General features: G+C 41.3%; 1 protein-coding gene across 3 annotated transcripts in view; it reads left to right on the forward strand.

Annotated features, from left to right (window-relative positions):
• The window catches only part of LOC134337883 (endothelin-converting enzyme 1-like), a 333,269-nt gene that overhangs the window by 119,944 nt on the left and 185,546 nt on the right, over nt 1-27,779 (forward strand). The gene's annotated exons all lie outside the window — the stretch shown is intronic.

Here is a 27,779-nt window from a genome sequence, read left to right on the forward strand (position 1 = left end):
AAGGCCTTCTGAAAATCCAAAGACGGCACATCCAAAAGAAAATCCGCAGTTGCTGGAAATCCAAGCAATACACACAAAATGCTGGAGGAACTCAGCAGGCCAGGCAGCATCTATGGAAATACGCAAAAATGCGTGTCTCTGCTCCCTAAGAAGAACAAGGGCAACAGGCTCATGGAACCCCACTAGTTGAGAATTCACCTCTAGGTCACACACAATCATTAGCTGTCATTCCCATTAATTTCTCTAAAGCTACTGATTTACTAATACTAATTTTCTTTACTTCTCTTTATTAGACTCTTGCACCACCTAGCATTTCTGGAAAGTCCTCTTCCATGATGATAGAAGAAAAGAATTTGCTTGACTCTTTTGTCATTTCTTTGATTCCCCATTACAAATTCTCTTGTTTCTGACATCAGATCTTTTTCTTTTTACAATTTGCAGAAGCTCATTTCAACTACTTTTATGTTCCTACTGCAAGTTTATTCTCGCACTCCAATTTTCATCACTTAATTAGTTTCCTGGAGCTTTCCTGGCAGGGATTTTAAACTGCTTGCATTTTGTTTTCTGACAACTTTATAGAACTCCTGTTTGGCCACAGTACAGTCTTCGTCTTGTAATTGGGTAGCTTTTCCTTTTTTCTTTTCATTTATTTCTTAAATGTTGGTAATTGCCAATGTGCTATCATGTCTTTCAATGAAGTTCCTAAATCTATCATAGACAACTCTTTCCTCCCTCTTTTGTAGCTTTTTATTTCAATTTAGATACGTAGTTTGAGTGAAAATGTTTAATTTTCTATTTCAGTGAAGAATTCTATAATGTTATGGTCACTGTACCTTGAAGGATCATCTACCTATTGCCCTTGTCTTCCTAGAGGGCTAAGCTATGTATTCTTGTATATTTGGCAACCATAGAAGTAATGGTTGAACTTGCATCATCTTCCAAATTTCTACACCAATATTTACTAACATCTTATTAAACAATACTCCATTTTGGTTGGCCTTCTCTAACCAATTTGGGATGGGAGGTAAATGTTAGTCTTGCCAAGAACACCCATACCTTATTGTATGAATAAATAAGCCTCTTTGGTTTAAATATCATTCACTGTGCTATTGACTTCGTGTGCCTCAGTGTTAACGCTGGATTTGCTAGCTGGAGCTTGTTGACTAAAGGTCTTCTGAAAGATTAGAAGGTAAAAGTAAAATGACATATTGTGACTAGGTTAGGCCAGTGAAGCAAGCAGTCTAGATCCTTTACATATTCCAATCCAGAACAATATCGCTTCTTCCTGATTGCAATAATAAAATAACATCTCACTGGGTACCTTCAAATCTTTGAGCAAGTTTAGTGTTATTTGTTGCAAACGGAAATATTTTCAATGCTGCCCAAGCAAGTAACATAAAATGTTTTGTGGTTTGAGATCTTTGCTTTCAGCTGAAGGAAATGGTTTACAACATGATCTCTTTTGCTATCGGCCATTATAAACTTTTTATTTCCCCATCTTCTCCTGCTCTATATAAATTCTCTGTCCCACATTCACTGCCAGCCTCTTGAAATTGCTTGTTAGACTTGCTACTCCTTTCATCTCAGTCACAATACCATGTGTCTCAGCTGTGTTTCATTCTCCATCCATATTACCAACTGCCCCTCCCAAGTCTCCCAACTCTCCCATATTGCTTTTGGCTTGACTTTCAGAGTAAAGATTTCCAGCTTCTATCTTTTGTCGATGTCATCTCTTGTTGTCTTTACTCCATTAAAAGTACTATTTTCACACAGCCTTCATCCCTGCTCCTTCAAACGCTATAAGTGCATGACATTGATTTGCAACAAGAGATAGTCTGATCGCCATCGTTTGACATGTGAAGGGATTGCCATTACCAAATCCTGCATCACTTTGGGAATGGAAGATAGAGGTTGTGAGATCACAATAGACCAGAAATTAACTGGACCCATCATTTAAATTCTGATTTAATCAGCAGCTGATTTCAGGGACCAATTTACCTCTGAAAATATCCTGGCAAGGAAAGGAAGAGGAAAAAAATACACAGATTCAATGTAATGGTGGTGTGGGGGAGAATAACATGGGAGATTTCTTTCCTCACAAAATCAATCAGATTGATAAGGGAATTACAACAATACCACCTGCCACTCATCAATGACCAGCAATGATGTTTGGTTGAAGGCAATAAATTAAAAGCTGATAAAGTCTGGAAGCCCTGAGAATTCTTTTTCTTAAAAGTATATTAGGTGGAATTTAACAGATACTCAAAACCTATTTTTCACTGGCCTTTGGGTCTGGGAAAAGATCTGAAGATGGAGAAAAAAAATTCTTGAATGACAAGTTCTTAAGACTGTTATTTCAGCTCCTTCTGCTCCTCTGGCCTCTAGGACTAAAGTTACTGCTGTTTGTTTTAAGATAAAACACCACTTTGATGCACACTTAGTAGTGAAATAGCATGTGTCCAATCAGTGGAAGTTATTGCCCTCCAAATTCCAAAGTAAATTTTATTATCAAAGTACATGTATGTCACTATATACAACCCCAAGTTTCATTCTCCTGTGGGCTTATTCAGCAAATCTATGGAATAGTAATTATAAGAGGATCAAAGAAAGATCAGCTGGAAGACAGCAAACTGTGCAAATGCAAATAAATAAAGAAAACATGGGATAAAGGCCATGAAAGTGATTCTGTTGGTTATGGGAACATTTCAATAATGGGGCAAGTGAAGTTGAGTGTAGTTATCCCCTTTTATTCAAGTTGTGGGGTAGTAACTATTGGTGCATGGCCAAGTGGTTAAGGCATTGGACTATTGATCTGAAGGTCCCTAGTTCAAGCCTCAGCCGAGGCAGCGTGTTGTATCCTTGAGCAAGGCACTTAATCACACACTGCTCCTGCACGTTTATAGCCCAGCGGCGGCAGTTGGTGCAGTATGGACAAGACAAGAACCTGGTGTTGCAAGTCCTGAGGTTCTTGTACCTTCTATCTGATGGCAGCAGCAAGAAAAGATCATGGCCTTTGTGGTGAGGATCTCTGGCTGCTGCTTTCCTATGACATCGTTTCATGTAGATGTGCTCTTCCTTTCTGTTTCTTCTTTCAAATAAGATTCTGCTACTTTTGGAGCCTGTGACCTACATTTTGATGGTGTGTTTTTGAGCTGAATGAACGAACTGGCGCTTTGCTATCTCTGAGGAAGTTTGGTGAAGTTTCAAGCAAAGTGTTTGGCCTAGAGGCCAAGAAGCCTGGAGATGAGGTACAAGCCCATGAGTGAGTCCATTTCTTGCTGATTAAAGTGCCAAGAAGATTGAAATCAACGAAAATGAGAGCAGAAGGTGTTCAGTGCCACCAGGCTGCATTTGACCAGTCTCTCTGCTGTTCTCGCTCGATGGGTCTTGGCCAAGGTTTAATCAACGTGTTTGTGGATTGGACACAGTAGTTCACGTTATAATGCATTTCTGGTTTCTCGTTGCTCCTTCTATTTGTTGTTGCCTTTTTGTGTGGTTTTGATTGGAGCTGACTGCTGCTGTGGCCTGCAGTCAACAAAGAACACAACGCTAGATTGAACTGGGCTGAAATTGAACACTGCTGGATTGTTCCAACGACTTTGTGGTTTTCTTGTTTTATATTCTGTGCTTTTCACTTTTTTTTTGCCAATTGCATGATCCATACTTTTTTTGTGCGTTGGATGTTTTATGTTTTTCTTTAAGCAGGTTCCGTGATTTTCTTTGTTTCGTGGCTGTCTGTGGGAGGAGGAATATCAGGGTTGTATTCTGCATATTTACTTTGATAATGTTAGTGTACAAAGCAGTGGTAATCCCAACACTCCTGTATGCATCAGAAACCTGGACAACATACCGACGACATCTGAAGGCACTTGAAAAGTTCCATCAACGCTGTCCTTCGAAACATCTTAAATATCAGCTGGGAAGATAGAAGAACCAACATCAGCAAGGTAAATGAAGCAAAGACAACAAGCATTGAAGCCTACGTCATCAAGAACCAACTAAGATGGAGCGGTCATGTTGGTTGGATAAAAGACAAACATCTGCCAAAACAAATCTTCTACTCCCAGTTTAAAGAAGGCAAATGTAAAAGAGGCGGACAACAGAAGAGATTCAAAGATGTCTTAAAAGCCAACATGAGGAAATGTAACATTGACATCAACAATTGGGAAACCAATGCCGAGGACAGGAAACTGTGGCAAGCCATCATCCGAGAAGGAACAGCAACTTTCAAAGCCAACAGATGTGCAGAATTAGAAGAAAAGAGAAGAAAATGGAAAGAGAGGCAGCAACTACCTGTCCTGAATGCGGAAGAAATTTCAAAGCCAAGATTGGACTCATAAGCCACTTGAGGGCCCGTAAATAGATCAACAGAATGAAGACCATCATCCTCGACCTCGAGGGATAGCCACGACGACGAAATGTACTTCTGAATCTTGAACTTGTTTGAGGGCTAGTTAGTCTACCAAGAGCAGATACTCACCAAGAAAAGGAGTGATTGGATGAGGAAGTGTTTACATATTAGAGCTACTATTTAAGGATGGGAGATCAGCAAGGCTGAAAATACAATGTCAAGCAATTAAAAACCTGCAATTGCTGGGGGGAAAAAAACAGGAAATTCAGGAAACAAGCAGCAGGCCAGGCAGCGTCTGGAAAATAAACAGTTAACACTTCATATCGGAAATTCTTCTTTCAACTGGGGGCGGGAAACAAGTTGATATTTGCAGATATGGTGAAAGGACAGATGGAAAGGACAAAAGTATCCTGTAGATTGGCAAGGCAGTAAAGGGGTTAATGGGGTAGTTAGATGATAATTACATATTATGTGTTATGTGCTGTGGGATATTCCCAGCAGGTTAGGCTGTGTAACAGAGGGAGGAAGAAATAAGTAAGGCCAAAGCTGTTTGTAGGTAACTGTGAGGACATCACCAGTTGAGGGCAGTGTGAACATGTGGTGAGAGAACGGGGAAATAAATGAGAAGTGGGTTTGATATTCCCAGCAGAAATTCTATGAACTGAAGAGCCACCTTCTCTGTTGTAAAGAAATGATTGTGGATACGCAATGAAACTATGCTCCCACAACAAAGACTGGTAACTCACTTGTGCAGTTAGGCTAACAGTGTAGTCCCACAGCGTCATTCCCTTAACAGGTGTTGCTTAACAATGGCAGGTGTGTAGCCACAGGAAAGATGCTATTATACAAATCTTAGTATTTTGTAGAGTAACAACGCTGAAACGTTCACAAATGGTAGAGACTTGTCACCTGATTCTTTAACCCAGTGTCAGGTGACTGTCTGTGAATGCTGAGAGTTAGAGGTCCAACCATTGATATGTGTTAGTGTTAAATATGACTGAAAATTGAAGGTAAGATTTTTTTTTGTTGATGTTGGTTAGAGCGACATATGGATGTGTGATCTTAAATAGACCCCTTCCTAATTCCAATCCCAAACCTTGGCTTTAGTTTTCTGTGCACCCCTTCTCCTACTCCCCATTGATAATCATTCGGGCTAAAATTAAACGTTAAAGAGGAAGCAGCAGCCACAGAAAGGAGGAACTCAGCAGGCCAAGTAGCATCTATGGAAAAGAGTACAGTCGATGTTTTGGGCTGAAACCCTTCAGCAGGACTGATGGATTGAAGAGGAATGTACCTAGTTTAGATTGCAGGGCGTCCTGTGTATGATTGCTCTAGTAGGAAGCTGAGGTGCTCATGGCATGATATTGACCAAAATAAGAACTTAATAAGCCACAATATATTCCACAAATGCACATCTAAATGTATTCAACTGAATATTGCAAATCAGTTTGAAACTACTAGGGTTAAATTGTGGATACCGGAAATAATATTTACTGCTGTTTATTGTACATTATCTGCTCAATGAGAAATGTAAGAATGTGGATTGGTGAAATATTTTGTGTTGAATCCAAACTTGTACCCATTTTCACCCTTGATCTACTGTAGGTAGTGTCCGGCTGCAGATCATAATGAATGTCTCTTATCTGCCAACCGCTGGACGATAGCCATCTCATTTCTGCACGGTAGAGAATCTAGTGTCATGCAGGTGACTGCACACGGGGCCGTACAGCTGAGGTTGCTGGAGCCAGGACCTCTGCGTGTTCTTCCCACGCAAAACTGGCAGGAACTAATAATGGTGCCGCACTTTATTCTCGCTCCTGGGGTTGAGAATTATAACATCATTGGCTTTTGGTTTTTTTTTCATTTGTTTTGTAATTAAATACTAGGTTTTATAGCTGTAATCAAATTGCTCTGGTTCTTCAGAAGGGTAGGAAGCTGAGCAAGTACAAGGAGGGAAGAAAGTGAATCAAAACTAGGAGGAATAAAATTAGAGTTTGTTAAGTAGGGCAAATCTAAGACTGAGAACTAGACAAACAAACTACCAGTGGTTTCTGGAATACACCAAATGCTAGATTTATGGTGTAGAGTTGGAGAATAGAGGGCGGGGAAGGAATTTAGTGCGTGCATCCACAATCAGGTTTAATATCACCAGCATATGTCATGAAATTTGTTGTCCTTGCGGCAACAGTACAATGCAATATATATTGGAGAGAAAAATGTGAACTACACTAACTAGGTGTATATTAAATGATATAAGTAGTGCAAAAATAAAAATAAACGTAGTGAGGTGGTGTTCGTGGGTTCAGTGTCCATTCAGAAATCAGATGGCAGAGGGAAAGAAGCTGCTCCTGAATTGTTGGGTATGTGCCTTCATGCTCCTGATGGTAACAATGAGAATAAGGCACGTCCTGGGTGACTGGTGGGGTGGGGAGGGGGGGGTCCTTAATGATGGATGCCACCTTTTTGAGGCATCACTCCTTGAAGATATCCTGGATACTATGGAAGCTAGTGCCCACGAAGGAGCTGACTAATTTCACAATTCTCTGCAGCTTACTTTGATCCCATGCAGTAGGCACCATCCCCTCCCACCCTCATACCTGACAGTAATACAGATGCAGCCAGTTAGAATGCTCTTCACAGTAAATCTGTACATATTTGCAACACACATCAAAGTTACTGGTGAACACAGCAGGCCAGGCAGCATCTCTAGGAAGAGGTACAGTCAACATTTCGGGCCGAGACCCTTCGTTAGGACTAGCTGAAGGAAGAGCTAGTAAGAGATTTGAGAGGGGGAGGGGGAGATGCACACATTCTTTCTCTCTCTCTCCTTTTTCTCCCTCTGTCCCTCTGACTATACCCCTTGCCCATCCTCTGGGTTCCCCCCCCCCTTTCCTTCTCCCTGGGCCTCCTGCCCCATGATCCTCTCATATCCCTTTTGCTAATCACCTGTCCAGCTCTTGGCTCCATCCCTCCCCCTCCTGTCTTCTCCTATCATTTTGGATCTCCCCCTCCCCCTCCCACTTTCAAATCTCTTACTAGCTCTTCCTTCAGTTAGTCCTGACGAAGGGTCTCTGCCTGAAACGTCAACTGTGCCTCTTCCTAGAGATGCTGCCTGGCTTGCTGCATTCACCAGCAACTTTGATGTGTGTTGCTTGAATTTCCAGCATCTGCAGAATTCCTCGTGTGTACATATTTGCAAGTGTCTTTGGTGACATACCAAATCTCCTCAAACTCCTAACAAAATATAGCTGCTGTCATGCCTTCTTTGGAGCTGCGTTGATATGTTGGGCCCAGTATAGATCCTCTGAGATGCTGACACCCAGGAACTTGAAATTGCTCACGCTTTCCACTCTATAAAGATAAGATGAGGAAATGGGGTTTTATAGCCAAACAGGATGCTAATCTTTAGTAGAATCATAAAATAGCAGAGTTGTTATGCTAGAATTATAAACAGTTCGTATACAGTTCTGCTCAAAAATGATGTGATTGCATTAGAAAGGGTGCAGTGAATATTCATGATGGTATCAGGATTATAAAACTGAAATATCAAGGAAATATTTGAAACGCTGTGGTGGTTTTTGCTGGAACTAAAGTGTTTAAGATTGAGTGGTCCAGATAAATTGGAAAGGAAGGTTCTATTTTCCTTGGCAAGGAGTCAAGAATGAGAGGTCAGGGACTGAAAGTAATTGATGGAGGGTTAAGTTGATGGAGGGGTCCCCCAGATTGGAAAAGAGATCAGGAAGTCGTGGATAGGGTGACAAAGACAGAAGTCCTTGCCATATTTAGACAGTGCTTGGATCTGGATGACAAAGGACCAAAGATCAAATGCTAGGAAGTATATTTAGGCCAGGTCATTCCTTTTAGACTAAACAGGGCCTTGCGTACAATTTCTGATTCACTGAGGAAAAGACAGTCGATGGATTGAGGGAAGCAAGTAATTCTGGAAACTTATCAAGAGAAATGACATTCTCTTCGTCTCTTGCCAGTGAATGGGCTGAAGTGACATGCCCCAAGACTGGGGTAAAAGATGGTGTACCATCCCAATCTTTTGCATGCACACCAGTTCATAATTATTTGAATCACATTCTCCTGGCTTCTCCCCATAATCTTTGATGCTCTTGCAAATGAAGAAACCTCTGCTTGAAATATCCACAGTGACTTGGTCTCCTCAGCCATCTGTGGCAAAGATTTCTACAGATTCACCACCCTCTGGCCAAAGAAATTTCTCTTCATCTCTGTTCTAATGGGATGTCCTTCTGTTCTGAAGTGGTGCTTCTGATCATGGACTCCATCACAAATGGAAACATCCTTGCAATGTCCACTCTATCTAGGCCTTTCAATATTCAAAAGGTTGCAATGAAATTCTCATACTTCTAAACTCCAAGGAGTACAACCCAGAACCATCAAATGCTCCTTAAGTGTTAACCCTTTATTCCTGAGATTAGTCTCATGGTCCTCCTGGATCTCCTCCAATGTCAGCACATCCTTTCTTAGATTTGGGGCCCAAAACTGCTCACCATCGTCCAAATGTGATCTGACCAATGCCTTGTAACACCTCAGCATTACGTCCTTGCTTTTATATTCTAGTCCTCTTGAAATGAATGCTAATATTGCTTTTGCCTTCCTTACTACCAGCTCAACCTACAAGTTAACCTTTCAGGAGTCCTGCACTAGGACTTGCAAGTCCTTTTGCAACTTTGATTTCAATCTCTGATCTGTGTCCTCTGCCAGTTAGTCAACCTTCTGTGCATGCCAGTGTCGTTCCTGAAACACCGTGAGCTCTTACCTTTTGTTTAGCAGTCTCATTTGCAGCATCTTGATAAAAGCTTTCTGAAAATCCAGTAATCAACATCCACCAACTCTCTTTTGTTTAACCTGCCTGTTGTTTCTTTAATGAATTCCAACAGATTTGTCAGGTAAGCAGACATCCCACCCTGCAAAAACTCATTTCAGGGAGGCAGCACCATCAATTTGCGGGAGACTCCTGGAACTTCCGGGGGAGGTGGGATGTCTGCAATAGAGTAGCTCCTTAGCAGCTAGCCAGCTAGTTTAAATAACGTTAGCTATGCTAATGAATGAATGACACCTGTTAAACTCACCTCACCATGTCTTTTACAGTCTTAACCCACAATGGGCAATAGAAAAGTCACTGTTGCAAACACTGCAGTAAGCAACGCTCTTTATTTTTGACCCCTATTAGGCAGGGGTACACTTTAGGGTAGTCTGGGGCGACATACGTTTTATATTTTTGTTTTGGAACACTCTGCCACTCTGACTTTTTTTGGGAACACTCTATCTCTCGCTCTCTCTCTCTCGCGCGCGCGCGCGTCCTCTCTCTCGTGGTCGCTCTCACTCGCACTCGCTCTCCCGCGCTTGCTTTCTTGCTCTCGCTCTCTCATGGTCGCTCTCACTCGCGCTTGCTTTCTCGCTCTTGCACTCGCTCTCTCTCTCGCTCTCTCTCTCTCACGCTCACTCTCAAAAAAATCAATTTCCGGGACATTGTATGTAATTTGCGGGCATCAGGGAACCACTATTAATATGTGGGAGACTCCCGGAACTTCCGGAAGAGGTGGGATGTCTGGGTAAGATTTCTCCTTAAGCAAACTATGTTGACTTTTGCCTATTTTATCGTGTGCCTCCAACTATCCTTAAGAATGGACTCTAGTATCTCCCAACCACTTGAGTCAAGCTAGCTGGCCTTAATTTCATTTGCCCCTGTCCCTCTTAAAAAGTGTTGTGATATTTGTGATTTTCCAGTCCTACCAAACCCATTCTAGAATCCAGTGATTTTCAAGAGCTGACTGCTAATTCCTTCACAATCTCTTCAGCTACCTCTTTCAGATCAGTGGGATGTAGTCCATCTGGTTGAAATGACTTGCCAATCTTCAGACCTATCAACCCCAAGCCATAGTGAATATATTCACTTCTGCCCCCGAAGCTCTTCAACTTCTGGCATGTTGCTGGTGCCTTCTATCCTGAAGGCAGATGCAAAATACTTACTCAGTTCACCTGCCGTTTCTTTGTTCTTCATTACTAGCTCTCCAGCATCATTTTCCACCGGTCTAATGTCCCCCCCCCCCGCCCCAAATGTCTTGCTCTGAACTCATCTTTTTCTCCAGTTCTGATGAAGGGTCTCAGCTCAAATTGTTGAATGTTTACTCTTTTCCATTGACGCTGCCTGATCTGCTGAGATCCCCCAGCATTTTGCGTGCGTTGTTTTGGATTTCCAGCATTGCAGATTTTGTGGAGCTCGCAATGCCCACTCTTGCCTCTTTTACATTATTGGCTGGCTTTCCTCAATTTTTCACCTTTATGGCCTTATTGCGTTTTGTTTAGTTGCCTTCTGTTGGTTTTGAAAAGCTTCCCACTAATTTTTGCTGTGTTGTGTGCTGTTTGGCCTGACAGATGTTTGCCAGTGGTTGGACATTAATCCTAGCTGGCAAATGAGATTAGAGAAGCCCACTGATCCCCTGCCAGATCAGAACTAGCACTGTGGTTAACCAGAAGGTGGTCCATAAATTTGTGGACTGTGGGATGACCTCCAAGAAAAGGTGGTGTAAAGAAGGTGAGATGTAGAAGAACAAACAAATTACATCTTGGCACCCTAGCTAACCATTAATCCTAACCTCTGCTGTCTGTGTGGGGAATAAAAATATAGAATTAATTTAGGATTTAGATTAATGGGTAGTAGATGGTTGGCACTGGGTCTGTTTTCCTGCTGTGTGACTCTGGCTCGTTTATAACATCTGCATGGCTTCTGTTCTGCAGAACCAGTTCTCTTGTGCAATTGATGTACGCTGATGATAACGGGTGATCAAGTGTAAGTCCTGATCAAGGGTCTCATTCCTTTCCGTAGCCTGACTTAAGCAGCACACACAAAATGCTGGAGGAACTCAGCAGATCAGGTAGCATCTGTGGAAATGAATAGGCAGTTGACACCTCGGGCCAAGACCCTTCTTCAGGACTGAGTTCCTCTGGTCTAGCACGTTGTGAGTGTTACTCTGGATTTCCAGCATCTGCTGAAATTCCAGTGTTTATAATTCTTCATCAAATCTCTTTGTTCCCGAACCTTGGATTTGTGCTATTAAGGGTCTTGGGCTGGGTTCTGTGGCATTAAGCAGCAAGCAGTTTCCCCAGTGATTGAAATTTAATTTGGGAGTTTCTAACCTGAATTAATTTTATCCATTAGCATCTTTACATAAGGCTGCAAAATCATAAAATAGAAAAAGGTTTCTGGTTATGAAGGCAGCTCCCAGACTGCGTGCAAACATTCTTTGCCGGAGATATCTCTATCCGTGACTGCATTTTAAATTACATTTGTAAATGAATTTTTTTTTTAAATGCTGGGAACGCTCAGTAGATCAGGCAGCATCTTTGTGAAACCCCCTGGTTTCCTTGGCTGCATAAACCTAGGGATAACACACTCTGGTCCCGCCAAACCTGTGAGATTGAAACGACCCTCCCACCCTAAACTCCGGTGTGTGTGGATGCTGTGTCATTTGTTACCCTGTTACAAATTAGTGCCACGAAATAGCAGATGGTTCACTGCATACGATTCAAGGAATTATATTTATGAATCTTAACTAAACAGTTAGTGAAAAAAAATAAAAAGAAAAGGGCCCATTTTAATTAAAGTCAAATATGCACAAGTTAGAGCTCAATATTTCACCATATTCACCAATCCCCGATCGATCTAACCCCTGGCTTCATCGAATCTTGGTCCCCTCCGGGTCAAATCCTATGTCCTCTTCTCTCCAGCGTCTTCTCTCTTCATCTCCCGAACGAAAGCCTGAAGCCCAGAGAAACTGTTCCTCACCAGAGAAATTTCCCCTCAGTTCTAGCATCCTAATTGGATGACACTCATTTCTCCTCATCCATTATCTTTAACAATAAACCCAAACAAGCTGAAAACAGAACAGACTGCTCTTACAGAACTGCTAAATGAAATACATACAGCATAACAGTAAAAATATGAACCAGGGCATTACACGTGTAAAGACAAACCAAGTTAACTTTTCAGGTCAAGGTCCTGAACTATTTCCAGCTTGTTCTGTTTCTTTTCTTGATCTTTGTACTGATCACCACATTGCTGTTGGTATTATTTTGAGAGAGATCAGCCTGGTACAAGCCATTCTTATGAGACTATCAGTTAGTGAATGCAATACTTGGCTTTGCACAGCAGAGGTGATGGAAGAAGAAAATTTAGGACAGTTGCATTGGACATTAAACCAGAACCTGGCTGTGCTGATTTGCACCATTTGGGCTTGGATTTGGAAGGTGTCATGCCCATAAAAGACCAAGTGATAATTCCAGAGATAGTCACAGAATCATAAAAACAAGGAAAAAGCCAATTCTGCCACAAAATATCTATCGGCACTGATCCCTCTTCCCAGCATCATGTCAGTGGTTCTCTATCCCTTGGCTATTCAAATGCCTAAGTGTTGTGTGGAGGGCCTGCCACACAGGCCTAGTGTTTCTGGTTCCTACCAACTTCCTGAACCTCTTGTCCTAACCCTTCCTCAATAAAAATCTGCCAAAGCACAACTTGAAAGCTTCAGTTCTTTCATAGTCCACCTCTGTGGGAGGGGGAGTTGTGACAGTCTCAAGCTTGGAATGTTTGAGTATAAGTGTCTGTCTGGCTAGAGAGTATTGTGTAAACAATGGCTGTTTCCTTTATTGGGCACGCTCATAACTATACAAGCTGTTACGGAAAATCATGTTTAGGGAAGGGAAATGCAAATTCACTGTAGCAGGGGTCTCCAAGCGCCGGCTGACTCGGGCAGAGGTCCGATTAATGAAATGCTGAGAGGGAACTCAAAGAAAATTGGTTTACAGGAAAGTATTTCCTTTATCATCTTCTTGAGCAAAGAAGTCAGTCGTTGTGAGAATGTTGCCGTCTGTTAGTGACGCAATACAAGACACTAAATTATTGTCACAGTGCACAGTGTTCTTGTTATTCTTGGCAGTTTGAAGGATTGTGGAGGGTAGGAAAAGCAATCTGAGTTTCTCTGTAATTAAACGAGGTGGGCCAGGCTTCACCACAAAGGATGCACGTTCATAACCGCTTCCTCTGGGCACCACCTTGTGTTCGTGCTTGACCCTCAGAAGAGCAGAACTGAAGTACAATTGCATTGATGTTGCGCTGAGAAAATATTATCACATACTTGCCACATGTAGTCATTTTAAATTCCTCAGTGCACTGGTTGAGCAGAGCCAATAATCTATGTAAATTGGCAAGCAATGGAGATCGTTCTCATCTGTGTATTTTCAATGTTAGCTTCTCTGCAGTTGTGCTCTGTCAGTGCATCCCCCCAACCTAACCACCAAGTCCAGATAAGTTCAAATTTGAGGGTTCATTTCACTACAACTTGTTGACAGCACAAACTAGGAACTGAGGCACATCCCTGCAAAGATTTCTTCATTGGAGATGTTTTCAGAGATTCCTAATATTACTGCTCTCTATCTGTGCAGTCATCCACAAACTAAATTCTTATCAGTTATGAGTCACACCATGGACTCTGTTTTCTGGGAACTGATACCCATTCCTATATTAATTAATCATCATTCGGACCTTTCTGGATTTCCCTTCTTCCATCTACATATGACCTGTCACTAGATAACTTGATGAGGCATTAGCAGGTGCACCTCCTGTTACACGGTGACTCAGTTGTTTGTGTTGCTGTAGTCCTATTTCCTGATGATATAGAAGCCATTTCAGCCCATCAAATTAATGCTTGCCTCACAGAACAACCCCATTCCCCTCTAGTTTTTCCTGTCCATTTTCCCCCATCTGCCTCCTGTTTCTACCACTTGCTTACACAATGACCAATTAAAATACCAACCACAAAACCCACTGTTTTATTGTGACATTTGACCATTTCTATCACTGCCTATGTTACATAAACCCCCAGAATGTTCTAACGCAGCTGTAAAATTGCAGGTATTTCCCTTTGCTCAACTATTTATAATAGCGCTGCATTAATTCATCTGTAGGCTGATTCATTCTTGTGGCAGCTGCTTGTGTGAGCAAGAGGTCAACTTGTATTTCTTGCTGTTTATCATTTAATTAGCAACAGGGGACTTCCTGACACACATCTGTTTTAGCAGGGTGGTTTAATGCAAAGAAAATCGGATGTTCTGACAACAAAGTACAACGTCCCGGTGTGACGCGTAGTAGTAAAGAATAAATCGGGCTCAATGATTCATTCAGAGGCTTATGCGGTTTGTGGAGAAAGACTGTCAAAGATATTAAGGGAATTTACAGGGATTTCAAGTACAAAATGCAAAGTATGAGGCTGACGTAGGGGGATGCAAATATTCAAGACTTCGTCTTGGTTTTCTCAATGTGGAAGTACAGAAGCAGGGCACAAAAAGAGGTGAAACTTTTATATATGTAGCAACTTGTTACACTGCCTTCAGTTTGCTGCTCCACTGGGAGGCTGTCAGAGCAATATCCTTGTTTTCCCGCTGCTCATGAATGGGGTATGAACAATTCACAATCTTGCCAATAATACCTATTTACAGCCTTTGGCTTTGACTTGTTATTTTACAACCAAAGTTTAAATACTATTGCAACGCAAGTGTGGCAGTGATCCAAAACCTGCCAACAGAAATGCAAAACTTTATCAGTAAAAGATCTGAGCACATTTCTCAGTATAGCTGTGTTTTCTAAGTACAGTTCAGTTTATTGACAAAGCTTCTTAGCTGTCTTATTATTAATTCTTAGATTTACATTTAGAATAGAAACTGGCCCATGCTGCTGGTCGTGCTGAATTTCAGCCCTCCTTGATGGTGAATCTAAAGCAGAGGCTGGAGGGTATAATTAGAGTTTAGAATAACAGTTTTTATTTTCAATGTGTATAAAATATAATTTTGCTTCCATTTATTTCTACATTAGATACAGTCCAAGATCTCCAGTTTCTAATCTGTGGGCAGTATTTGGATTATAGTCTAAGATTTATATACATATTTGAGTGTTTTTATGTATTTGTTATAGTTTTTGTGTAATTTGTGTATCACGTTATTTTTAATATGAGATGCTAAAACTATAGAAGGTTTTTAAAAATATTTTATTGTGGTTATCTGTGCAGTCTATTAACTTTGAGAGAGTGAGTTGCTTCCTGCCTGAAACTTGTCTGTCCCTGATTGGTTTCCCTGGAATATATTAAGCACTGACTTGTTGTGATGAAGAGCATTTGGTAAATGCAGTCCTTACAGGTGCATTTACACACACAAATATTGCCTTGTCGTTCTACTGTTGTTGCGCGAGTGTACACACTTCAAAATCTTCCCCAGTATATTTTCATAGTAGGTCCTAAACCAAGCTGATGCGTTTGGGTTAGCTTCATGGTGCCTTTCCCGACATACATGGCACAATATTCCATTTCTTTAGTAATGGGGATTTGCAAGTGTATACATGTTCTATCTACCTTAAATACAGCATACAAGCATCTGCTTATTTTGTAATATGATTATAACTACATTGTGGGGCGCATCATATTCTAATTTATGTGTAGTCTCAAGTTAACTTTGCAGGTAAAGATGGTAAGTCCTGGTGCCTTACCATCATGTAGGAGAGAGAGATCAGTGATACCTGGAGTTCACACAGGCCGCATACAAGTATGGAACTATTATTGTGCTTTGTGGCAGATATCTTTTTGAAAATATTGGCAGTATTCTTTTCACTATTTTCACTAACTTTTGTAAGCTTTATTTTTGATGCAGCTGATACACACTTGCACTAAGGTATTAAGTGACTCTTTTAAGTTCTTAGTATTAAGTTTTTTTTTCTCCCCCTTTAGTCATAACTCGTGTATCTAATGCTTGTGCTGGATCTTGGTACCCCTCTGCTTCACAAATCTAATGTCTTGGTTTTAATTCCCCTTGATACTTCACTGTCCTTGCTGCAGTGGTCATGAGTAACTGTAATAACTGTATAAACTGTAATAATTTTCATAACGATCTCTGCCATGAGCACAGGCACGATTCACTGATTCCACAATGCTATAGAGTGAATGTCAAAAGAACTGCTAACACAGAGCATACTCAGCAATTCAGGCTGCAACTGTGCGTAGAACAACTGAGGTCATGTTTTGGGTCAGAGATCTGGGTTACTAAAACAGATTAATTTTAATGGGTGTTGCTGTTGGTAAGTGGTAATGAGATCTGGGAATATTAGTCAGATGAACAACCTGGTGAGATGACCAGAAATCCTGTTTTATTTCTCATGATATTGATGAATAGGTCTAGATATTCTTCTTGGGCGTACGCCTATATGGTAAAGAAATGAAAGTCTGCATTTTGATTTGTGGATAAATACATCATGCTTGGGATTTATCTTTAGGGGTCTGAATTTGTTTTAAAAATCGCCATGACAGACACCCCACCCTGCAAAAACTCATTTCAGGGAGGTAGCACCATCAATTTGCGGGAGACTCCCGGAACTTGCGGGAGAGGAGGGATGTCTGCAACAGAGCAGCTCCTTAGCAGCTAGCCAGCTAGTTTAAATAACGTTAGCTATGTTAATGAATGAATGACACCTGTTAAACTCACCTCAAAATTTATTTTGCAATCTTAACCCTCCGTGGGCAATAGAAAAGTCACTGTTGCAAACAGTGCAACGAGCAACACTGTCATTATTTTTGACCCCTATTAGGCAGGGGTACACTTTTGTGTAGTCTGGGGTGACGTACGTTTTATATTTTTTTGGAACACTCTTCCATGGCATGTGCGCGTTCGTTCTCTCTCTCTCTCTCTCTATCGCCCACTCTCTCTCTATCGCCCACTCTCTCTCTATCGCCCACTCTCAAAAAATTGATTTCCGGGATGTTGTATATAATTTGCGGGCATCAGGGAGCCACTATTAATATGCGGGAGACTCCCGGAACTTCTGGGAGAGGTGGGATGTCTGCCATGTAACATAATGAGTGAATATGGGTGGACAGAGCTGAGGATAGAAATGGCAGTAAATCCATCCTCCTGCTATGGACCCATTTATTTGGTCAAAAATTTGTATCTTTCATTCCGTTTTACTGATGACGGTGCTTGAATACAAGCTGCCTTTGGGGAGAAGGGTCATCTGCAATCAATTGTTATCATAGCACTGCTTTCAAATGCAGCCGATCAGTGTCCACTTTGTTAGCTGCCTCCTGTACATAATGAAGTAGTATGTTTGTGGCCTTCTGCTGTTGCCCACTCACTGCAAGATACAGTGTTGTGTGTTCAGAGATGCTCTTCTGCACACCACTGTTGTAATGCATGGTTACTTGAGTTACTGTCACCTTCCTGTCGGCTTGAACCAGTCTGGAAATTCTCCTCTGACCTCTCTCATTTAACAAGGTGTTTTTGCCCTCAGAACTGTTCACTGGATTTTTGTTTGTTTGTTTTTTGCACCATCCTCTATAAACTTTAGAGACAGCTGTGCATGAAAATCCCAGGAAATCAGCGGTTTCTGAGATACTCAAACCACCCTGTTTGACACCAACTATCATTCCATAGTCCACACACAAAATGCTGCCTGGCCTGCTGAGTTCCTCCAGCATTTTGTCTGTGTTGCTTGGATCTCCAGCACCTGTGGATTTTCTCTTGTTTTTCATTCCACAGTCAGTCACTTGGATCACATTTATTCCCCAATCTGATGTTTGGTCTGAACAACTGACCTCTTGGCCATGTCCGCATGCTTTTGTGCATTGAGTTGCTTCCAAATGATTGGCCTGGCTAGATATTTGCATAAAATGAGCGGGTGTACCTAATAAAATAGTCACTTAGTGTATACACTGCTGAACGTTTCCATTCTTAACTATGTGGAATGGAAACATCAACTGCATGTCTTGGGTACGATCCCTGTGTTGAGTATGAGTTGTTCCAATTTCCATTGTATGGATTCTAACATGGTTTATGAGGCCAGAGTGGGACAAACAGATCTGCCACCAATGGGGCTTAGTAAGGTGGTGCGAGAGTCAATGTTTCCTTCTAACAAAGTGATCATCCACGCCACGTGCCTTCTGGGATACTCCTTCTCCATGATGGTCAGTCACAAGACCAGAGTTCCTATGGATTAGTGAGGATCTTGAGCCCCCTCAAGAAGGAGAGGAGCAACCTTGAGTCATTCCCTGTTTTTTTTTAAATAAGAGATGACAAGGAGGACAAAGCTAGGACTAGATTCTGGGGTTAAGCATCTGAACAATGTAGCCAGTTTAAGTAAGTTTATTTTATTTGGAGATCCAGCACTGAAGAGGCCACTCCAGCCCAAAAGACCACACTGCCCAGCATCCCAGCTGTTTAACACTGTCCTAATGATAGGACAATTTACAATGACCTATTAACCAGCATTGTCTTTGAACCACAGGAGAAAGCTGGAGTACCTAGAGGAAACTCACGTGTTTCATTGGGAGAATGTACAAACTTCTTGCAGACAGCGCTGGAATTGAATTCTGAAATGCCCCGAGCTGCAAATAGCGTTGTGCTTACCATTATGCTACTGTGGTTCCCATCTTTATGTGGTTTATTCTCCATTGGCTTTGGGAGAACGTTGATATTGGTTCAATCATGCTATCGATGACTGTGGAGAATTTGGCAGAGGCATCATTGATGATATCTCAACAGTGCTTTGAGGTGCTGCCTGTGGTCCCTCTGAAGCATACTGGAGGACTGGGATCTCCTCTGTTTAGTACAGCATGAGTTTATTGCTGGATTTGCAATTTGCATCTTGAAATATCTTTTTCTCTGGTGTCTACAAATTGTGCAGACACTGGAGAGGATGATGTATAAACATGATCAATATTTTCCATGGACCCTTATTGTCACCAGTCAGGATGTGTCAGAGGGCACCTTTGGTTTGCTTCTGAGATGTCAACTATGGCAGAAAGGAAGCAGAATTCTGAACCTTACCTACTCTATTCCCTCTCTTATGCTTTCAGCCCCTCTCCTCTGAGTCAAAGGAAAATTAGGCTTCCCCTTAGCCTTTTACCCCACCAGTTTGTACAGTAAATTTCTGTTACCTTCTCCAAGACCTTCTCCTACAGTCGTCTTTTGGCAACCCAGTCCCTGTATGCCTCCCTGATCTCGCTTCCATGCACACCAATCGCTCCCCTTCTCAGAGCACTTTCCAAAGGATCCTCAAGGGAAACGATACCTCCCATTTTAAAGACATAAAATTCTGCATTTACTGGAGCAACACAACCACAGGAGGAACTCAGCTGGTAAGGCAGCATACCGATTCTGCAATATACTAAGAGAACAACTTGTTTGTTGTAAAATTCTGTTTACAGTCATAGAGAAATAAAGCAAGGAAACAGGCTGTTTGGCCCAACTTGCCCATGCTGGCCAAGTTGCAATTAGTCCATTGAACTTTTTCTTCATCCCTTCCAATGGTTCTAATAATAGAGCATCAGACTAAAATGTAAACTCTCTCACAGTTGATGCTGCCTTAACCTGCTGGCTGTTCCCATCACTTTCTGGTTTTGCCCCTTCCAGAGTTTTGCTAACTATTTTCAATGACATGTCCTATGTTTTGCTTCTGCAAGGAGTTTCTGTTTGGTTACTGTTTTATGTTTTGTATCTTTAAGACATGAAGCCAATCTAAAGGATGCTGTGTAAGTCCAGGAAGGCAAGTCTAACTTTGTGTTTACTTTAAGTGAGGCGTGCACATATCACATGTTAGCATGATGACATATGCAATTTATGTGTTTATGCATATAATCCATTATGATTTAAATGAACAAGAATGCTTAATTAAACAATATCTTTATAATATTACTCAAATATTACTGAAATAGTAAATGCTCAACTCTCTTCGCTGCTTAGCTATAAACTCCAACTCAATAGAGAGTGCATCTCAACTATATACACAGTATACAATGCAACTACTATATACAGACATCCATAACATAGTAAACTTTAATTGTCCCATTCAATCGCTGTGGAGGATTTCTTTATTCTGGTGAGATAACATCTTTCCTGACAAAGAGGATCACTCTGCTTGGCAGGTGAGACTTGTGGCTGTGAAACAATCTCCAGTTCTGGGGCTTCCTCTGTCGTGGTTGTAGGAGTTGCTTCTAAAATTGCAGGAAGTGGTTCTGACAGCTCTAGATATCTTTCTTCTTCTTCTAATTTGTGCATCTTTATTAAAGGAAGGTACATTTGGTTCATTGGAGTATTCTCTTATTAATCCTGCTATAGCTATTTCTTTTTGGCCTTCCATTAATCCAGCTGGGCTTTGGTCTTTGTTTCTACTTTTACAAGTAGCTTTTTGTCTCCCACTTGAAGCTCATGCAATAACCTTAATGCAGCAGAGTGGATTCTAGTTCTTTATATTCACAAAAGCCGAATGCTTGCAACTTTCCTGAAGTTTCTTAAACTCTCTTCCAGCTTAAAACCAAGTCATATTTCACAAGTAACCTTTGATTAACAGATCAGAAACTTTCTCCGATACATTGCCTACAAAAACTGTTGTAGTCAGACCACTGCTTTTGTCACTTTCACGACTCCTCTGAGCAGCATGGTCCTTCCTTAATCCAATATATTTTCCAACCAGAGGCACAGAAATCGGCATTAACACATGATTGCCCTCAGTTGAGCAATGATTTATGGTGTTTGGCATGGAGACAGTTGTGACATTACCCAGTTACCTTTCTTAATTCACTTTCAGTTGGCTTCATTGCAGGGGATGTGGCATGCAAATAGAGGCTAGATCTCCAATTTAGTTTTAGTTGTCTCAGTCACCCATTCCCCACAATACTGGTTCTCTGTTTTTACCACATACAAGCTCAATGCGGTTTGTTGATTGTTGTATTTCAGTTACGAATGTCATTCTCACAGGAGTTTTCTTTTCTTCAGTATAGTTCTTATTTCAATATCTGCAGGCTTCAGTTCAGTATCTTTGAGCTGCTATTCAAACTCATTTTGTAGAATGACTGAAACAGCTGAACCAGTGTCCAATTCCATTTTAATTAATTTGTTGTTCACTTCTGGAGTTAGCAATATTGCTTGTCTAATGTTAGCTTTCACATTGTAATTCTCAAGGCTATACAGTCCTGTGCCATTCTCAAGTTTTTCATCAACAGCATACAGATTAGTGTTCTTTTTGAAATTGCAACTTTTTTCTTTTTCTCGTCTTTGTGCAGTTCATTTACTTTTGTCTGCCCACGTGTTCTTAGTATGTGTCCTACTTTTTCAGCAAGGTTCACTTTTAAACCTGCATTGGTCTGATATATGTGAGCCCCGGCACAACAGTAACACAATTTATTTTCTTTTTACTTTCTTGTAAGATTCCACAAACTAAATCTCAGTGCATCATTAAGACCAGTACCAAACTGACAATGCTTAGACAGCTTCTTTGATTCAGTCATGGACACTGAAATGGCTGAAATGGACTCCCCTTTTTTTTGATTCTGCTGATGAAACCTAAAGCGTTCTCCAATCAACAGTGGCCTCAGTTCTAAATGTTCCTGCTTTTCTGCTGGTTTGGTTGGAGCAGTCTAACTTTGAAGTAAACTGTATGCCTTTAAACCTAATGTGCTCAGCAAATTTGGTACTTGTTTCTCAATTGCTATTTCAGTTGCTTCAAAATATTGCTGAATTAGCTCAGTATGCATGAACTAGTTGCCCGTTGTGTAATCAAACTCATCAACCTTTCTGACGAAGTCAACCATTTCTGCTTTTTTTAAAAAAAAGGTTGTCACCTGGTACTCACTTTATGAACCCATGAATTCTTCCGTTTACTGCCTTTTTTTAAAAAAAATCTTGATTATGTCTTCCTTTCTGAAGACAAACTCTGCACAAATGAGGCTGCGTTTTTGTTTCCTCGCTTGCCATGATTTTTTTTTTACTTTGAACCTCTCGCTGCGCTTCAACAGGTCAGTAGGCATTTCGGGTTTGTATTAAAAATCCCTCATCACCTACGTTACATAACTGCAAAACATTAAACTAATTCAAAGGAAAACACAGGAGTCTGAAATATGGATTTAATTTTGTGTTTATATGAAGCTTGGTGCTTAGGTGCTCACTTAGCATGATGTCCTATGCAATTTATGTATTTATACATATATAACCCATGTTGAATTATGTAAACAAACAAGAATGCTGAATATATTTACAAGATTACTCAAATATTACTTTAAATATTAAATACACGACAGTTACTCCCTCAGACCCTCCCATGGTGTCTGTCCAGCAAACACTTGCAGTCAAATACTCACTTGCAATATGACCAAGTTTGCTTTAGTCAGCAACATGGTCATTAACTTCAGGCTATGTCATGTAACTCCTGCCTCTCTGTAGCTCAGTGTTTGCAACTTTTATTTAAAGACTTCCTAGAAACGTATACACGTGACACTGGACAGAACAAAAAAGCTACGGATGAAAGTTGGTTTAACCTGAAGTATTTTGTGTACATGTTAATGATCATCGAGAGAATTATCTCATTTTCTCTCAGACTTACTCAGTTACAAAAGTACTTAGTCGCTGAAAGACTATTGTGGTTTGTTGCTTTAAGAGGTGGCCACAAAGATTGTGTCAAATGGGTTACGTGTAGAGAAGAAGAACTTGCCACACGTTAATATGTGCATTGAAACTAATAGTGCCAATTTCAGAACAGTGTGCCAAAGGGGAAACTCACACACTCTTCTGTGATTCTTGCTTTGTGTGACTTTTTTTTTAAAAAAGGCAGTAAACGGAAGAATTCACAGAATCATAAACAGTGAGTACCGGATGATAATCTTTTTAAAAAAAAAAAGCAGACATGGCTGGTGACATTGGAATGTTATTTTAACAAAAAAAGTGTGAACCAACGTCTATGCCTTTATTTGCACAAATTTACAATTTACATTGGCTATCTATCCACTCTGTTGGTCCTTAAACTTGGTACTTCATCCAAGTCTGTCTCTGTCTCTGTCTCTCTCTTCAGTTGTCCATCGAAATCCGATGACGATGGCCACTCCTTTAACGGTGAAATCTTTGACTATACAGTCCTATCCTGGACCCACAAGCTCTGTTGCAGGTGGGACATGTATATGTAGTAGTGGTGGCAACCATGGCTGCATTTCTCCTGGCTCTCTTCTGCTCTCTTCTGGTTGTTCTTTCCATCTCCAGAATACGAACCCCATCCCTAAGAGTTCCCTTAAAATATCACTTGAAGTATGTGGGGCAATGGGTGTTAATGTAAGTGCATCTGAGATGTTAGTGGTAAAGAGATGTCATCCAAAGGCAACTATTGTGCTGCCATCACAGGAAAGATGGCTATTGTCTAGATCAGTTATGAGGAAAGAAAAACTAACCACATCCTCAGCCCTGGTGACTGTGCTCATATCAATGGGAGGAATCGGCTCAGCTTTCTCCCGATGATCACAACAGTAGTTGTGAATCTGAGCACCAGAACTGTTTGAATAATTCTGACTGTGTGAGGCTGAGGGATCGGTTTTTAATATTTGGAATTTTTGGGAATATGTGGATTTCTAATTCTCAGTTTTCTTCCTCCCTATTGTTGACCTTGTCTGCCGATAAATATGATGCTTCAGAGTAATTCTTTCAAAGTACTATATTAATTTGAAAGATCCCTGTCTGTGCTGTAATCAAGCTTCTCCTCTGAGACAGACTCACTCTATCCTCATTTGCTAAATGTCATGTATCGCACTGCTACTGCTCGGTACGTCCTCACTTCAGACTCTCTGATCTTCCCATTGTCCACTGGTATGAGTGGTCAAATGGTGTTACTTGCCCATCAAATGAGGAGAGCCGGTTAAACTTTGCATAAATTAACATCTCACCAAGTGTACAAGCTCTGATAAAAGGAAGTTTTTAGCCTTTATCGTTCTTTTGAAGTTTGTGCAAGTTTCAAATGCTGTTTGGCAACTGAAACTAGGGTTTCTTCTATATCTCAAGCCACTATACCTCCTGTACTAATAAAGTGGCCACTGAGGGTACAGTATATTTGTAGCCTTCTGCTACTATAGCCAATCCACTTCAAAATTTGACACATTGTGCATTCAGAGATCCACTTCTGCACACCACTGTTGTAGCATGTGGTTACCTGAGTCACCGTCGCCTTCCTGTCAGCTTGAACCAGTCTGGAAATTCTCCGACCTCTCCCATTAAGATGTTTTCGCAGAGGACTGCTGCTCGCTAAATGTTTTTTTGTTTCTCTCTCCATTCTCTATAAACTCTAGAGCCTGTTGTGTGTGAGAATCCCAGGAGATCGGCAGTTTCTGAAATACTCAAGCCACCCCATCTGGCACCAATGATCATTCTGCAGTCAAATTCACTTGGATCACATTTCCCCCCATTTTAATATTTGGTCTGAACAACTGAACCTCTTGGCCATGTCTGCATGTTTTTATGCATTGAATTGCTGTCACGTGATTGGCCGATTTAGATATTTGCATTAACAAGCAGGTGTACCAATAAAATGGTTGAGTATATGTGCCACCTTTTCTGCCAACCCTACTCTTCACTTTCTGCTGGGATTGCTCTCTCATTGATTCCCTTGTCCCGTCAACCCTCATTGCACTTCCCCTGCAACTAGAGCAAGTACTACACCTTATTCATCTGCACCCTCATCGCCCAAGTTTTCCTCCCGGATAAGGCAACACTTCACCTGCAAATGTATCATGGTTATCTACTGTACCTGGTGTTCGTCGTGTGGCCTCCTCTACATCAGTGAGACCAACATAGATTTGGGGACCACTTTGCCGAGCATCTCCGCTCCGTCAGCAACAGGGTGGCCAACCATTTTATTTCCAATCCCCATTCCCTTTCCCACATGTTGGTCCATGGCCCCCTTTGTTCCCACAATGAGGCCACTCTCAGGTTGGAGGAGCAACACCTCATTCTGCTTGGATAGCCTCAAAGCTGATGGCAGGAGCACCAATTTCTCCAACTTCTCTGGTAAATTCTTCCCCTCACCCTTCTCTGCTTTTCATTCCCTGTTCTGGTTCCCCTCTTACCTCTACTCTTTATCTGCCTGGTGTTGGCACTTGGCCAAGTGGTTAAGGCGTCAGTCCAGTGATCTGTAGGTCGCTGGTTCGAGCCTCAGCTGAGGCAGCATGTTGTGTCCTTGAGCAAGGCACTTAACCACACATTGCTCTGCGACAACACTGGTGCCAAGCTGTATCGGCCCTAGTGCCCTTCCCTTGGACAACATCGGTGGCGTGGAGAGGGAAGACTTGCAGCATGGGCATCTGCCGGTCTTCCATACAACCTTGCCCAGACCTGTGCCCTGGAAACCTTCCAAGGCACAAATCCGTGGTCTCACGAGACTAACGGATGCCTATATTACCTGTTTGTCACATCCCACTGTCGCTCTTCCTTCTCTCCTTTCTCACACGGACTATTCTTCTCTCCCCCTCACTTTGCCTTCAGCCCTTTAACTTTCCACCTATCACCTCCCAGCAACGTTCCCTCTAATTTTTAGTAGTCAGTGTGTGGAAAAATCTTACATTGTGCAAATATTTTTTCCTGTGACAAAAGTATGTGTGCACTGAATGCACACATGGCCCAGTTTATGTGGGTTTACAAAATATTTGACATAAAACTGCACAGAGTAACAACAAAATAACATACATATTTAAGTCACTCAGTTACGTTTTTCTCTGTCCTGTCTTTGGCATTGACCCATTCTTTGTTAACTCTATCTAGACTAATAGAACTTCTATCCAATTGATAGCTTTTGATTCTCATTAACATATCCAAATGACATTCACTTAAACGGTTTCTCAGCTTGTTTTTGAGTTGACTCATTAGGCTAAAACCTCGCTCACAGTCCGCACTAGATGCAAGAAAGGTCCCCCCAATGTCCATCATCTGTGCAAGGTCACAAAACTGTTCATTTTGAAGTACAGATGCCACCATTTGAGAAAAGTTTGAAATCAGTTTGGATTTAATTTTTTCTTGCACAGAAAATTTGAAATCATTAAATTGTCTAACTATTACAGTATTTTCAGCTAGAAAATCATGATATTTTAGACATAAGGCATTAACTTGTTCATTGCCAAATGTGAAGTCACAATCTGCAATTGCAGAGAAATCAGAAGCTGACCATTCTTGTACCTCAACTTTGATCTCCTCTGGGTTTGATTGTTTTCGCTCTCGCTCATCTGCACTCAACCGTAACATGCATACTCCTGTAACGGGTAATGATGGGTTCTGTAGCCTGAGCTTTCGTACACTGTCCAAATGCGATTTACTTGCCAAATGACGCTTCAGTAAGTCAAGTTTCCAACTATCATCCCATTTCTTTCCACTAGCAAGTTCTCCAGCAACTTTCGCATCACGACAATACAAACAGATAACTCCAGTTTCCAAATTATACATAAATATTTCTCGTAGCCGAGCGTTCATGACCTCATGAGCTTTCGGTGTAGCAGTTTCTACTATTTTGTTAAGCCATTCAACTTTAAACAAATTTGCAGTTCTTTTGCGCTTCATGCCCTTCGCTTCTTTTGAATTCGACGTAGTGAATCAATACTTTTTCAATAAAACTTAGTAAGCTAACTATAGGATTTGAAACAGATCTTTGGAAACTTTACAATATGAACACTGTCCGCCAAACATGGCTGCCACCGTGATGCAGCTGTACAAACCAGAAAAGGAAAGGTGAGGTGACGTAAATTAGTGATGTGCATTGTGGTATTTGAAAAACCGACTAACTAGTTAACAGAAACAGCTAAAAGATTATTTTCAATAAGTATAATTATTAATTACTACATTATTTTAGGTAACCTTTTGTGCGCACATTCATTTCCTTTGTGCTGGTTGAAAAATGTGTGTACGTGCACACAGCTTAGAGGGAACTATGCCTCCCAGTTATTTTTACTTATCCACCCATACCCCATCCACTTGCATTCCCCCCCACCATCTTCACCTGTCACCTTCCAGCTTCCCCACCCCCACCATCTTATTCTTCTCCCTTCTTTCCTTTCCTTTCCAGTCCTGAAGTAAGGACGCATCCCAAAACATCGACCCTTTGTTCCTCTTTTTAGATGCTGCCTGACCTGCTGAGTTCTTCCAGCATTCTGTGTGTTAGCCAAGTAATCCACTTAATTTATTTGCTTGCATGGTATACTGGGTTGATGCATATTGTAAGTAATGCATACATACTGTTGTACCTGTGTTCTGACCACCCCAGTGTAGACGTTGCCTCCCAACTAGACCAAATAACTGGCCAGGATTTTTTTTAGGAGTTAAGAGAGTACATCTGAAGTGTAAAATTTCAACAAGGCATTTGAGAAGGTCCTACTTAAGGGGTTAACAAAGTTGAAAGACCCTGAGAAGTCAGAAATCTGTGGAGTGGCTCAGCCAGTAGAACTGTTTTCTCCTGTGATGTGGGTTCAATCCTCGTCTCTGAAGTTGGTGAGCCATGTAAGCTTCCTCCAGGTGCTCTGGTTTACTCCCACATCTCTCAAAGGCATGCATGTCAGTTTTCCGCTATAAGTTG

Source organism: Mobula hypostoma, chromosome 25 (assembly GCF_963921235.1).
Source record: "Mobula hypostoma chromosome 25, sMobHyp1.1, whole genome shotgun sequence".
Lineage (NCBI taxonomy): Eukaryota > Metazoa > Chordata > Chondrichthyes > Myliobatiformes > Myliobatidae > Mobula > Mobula hypostoma.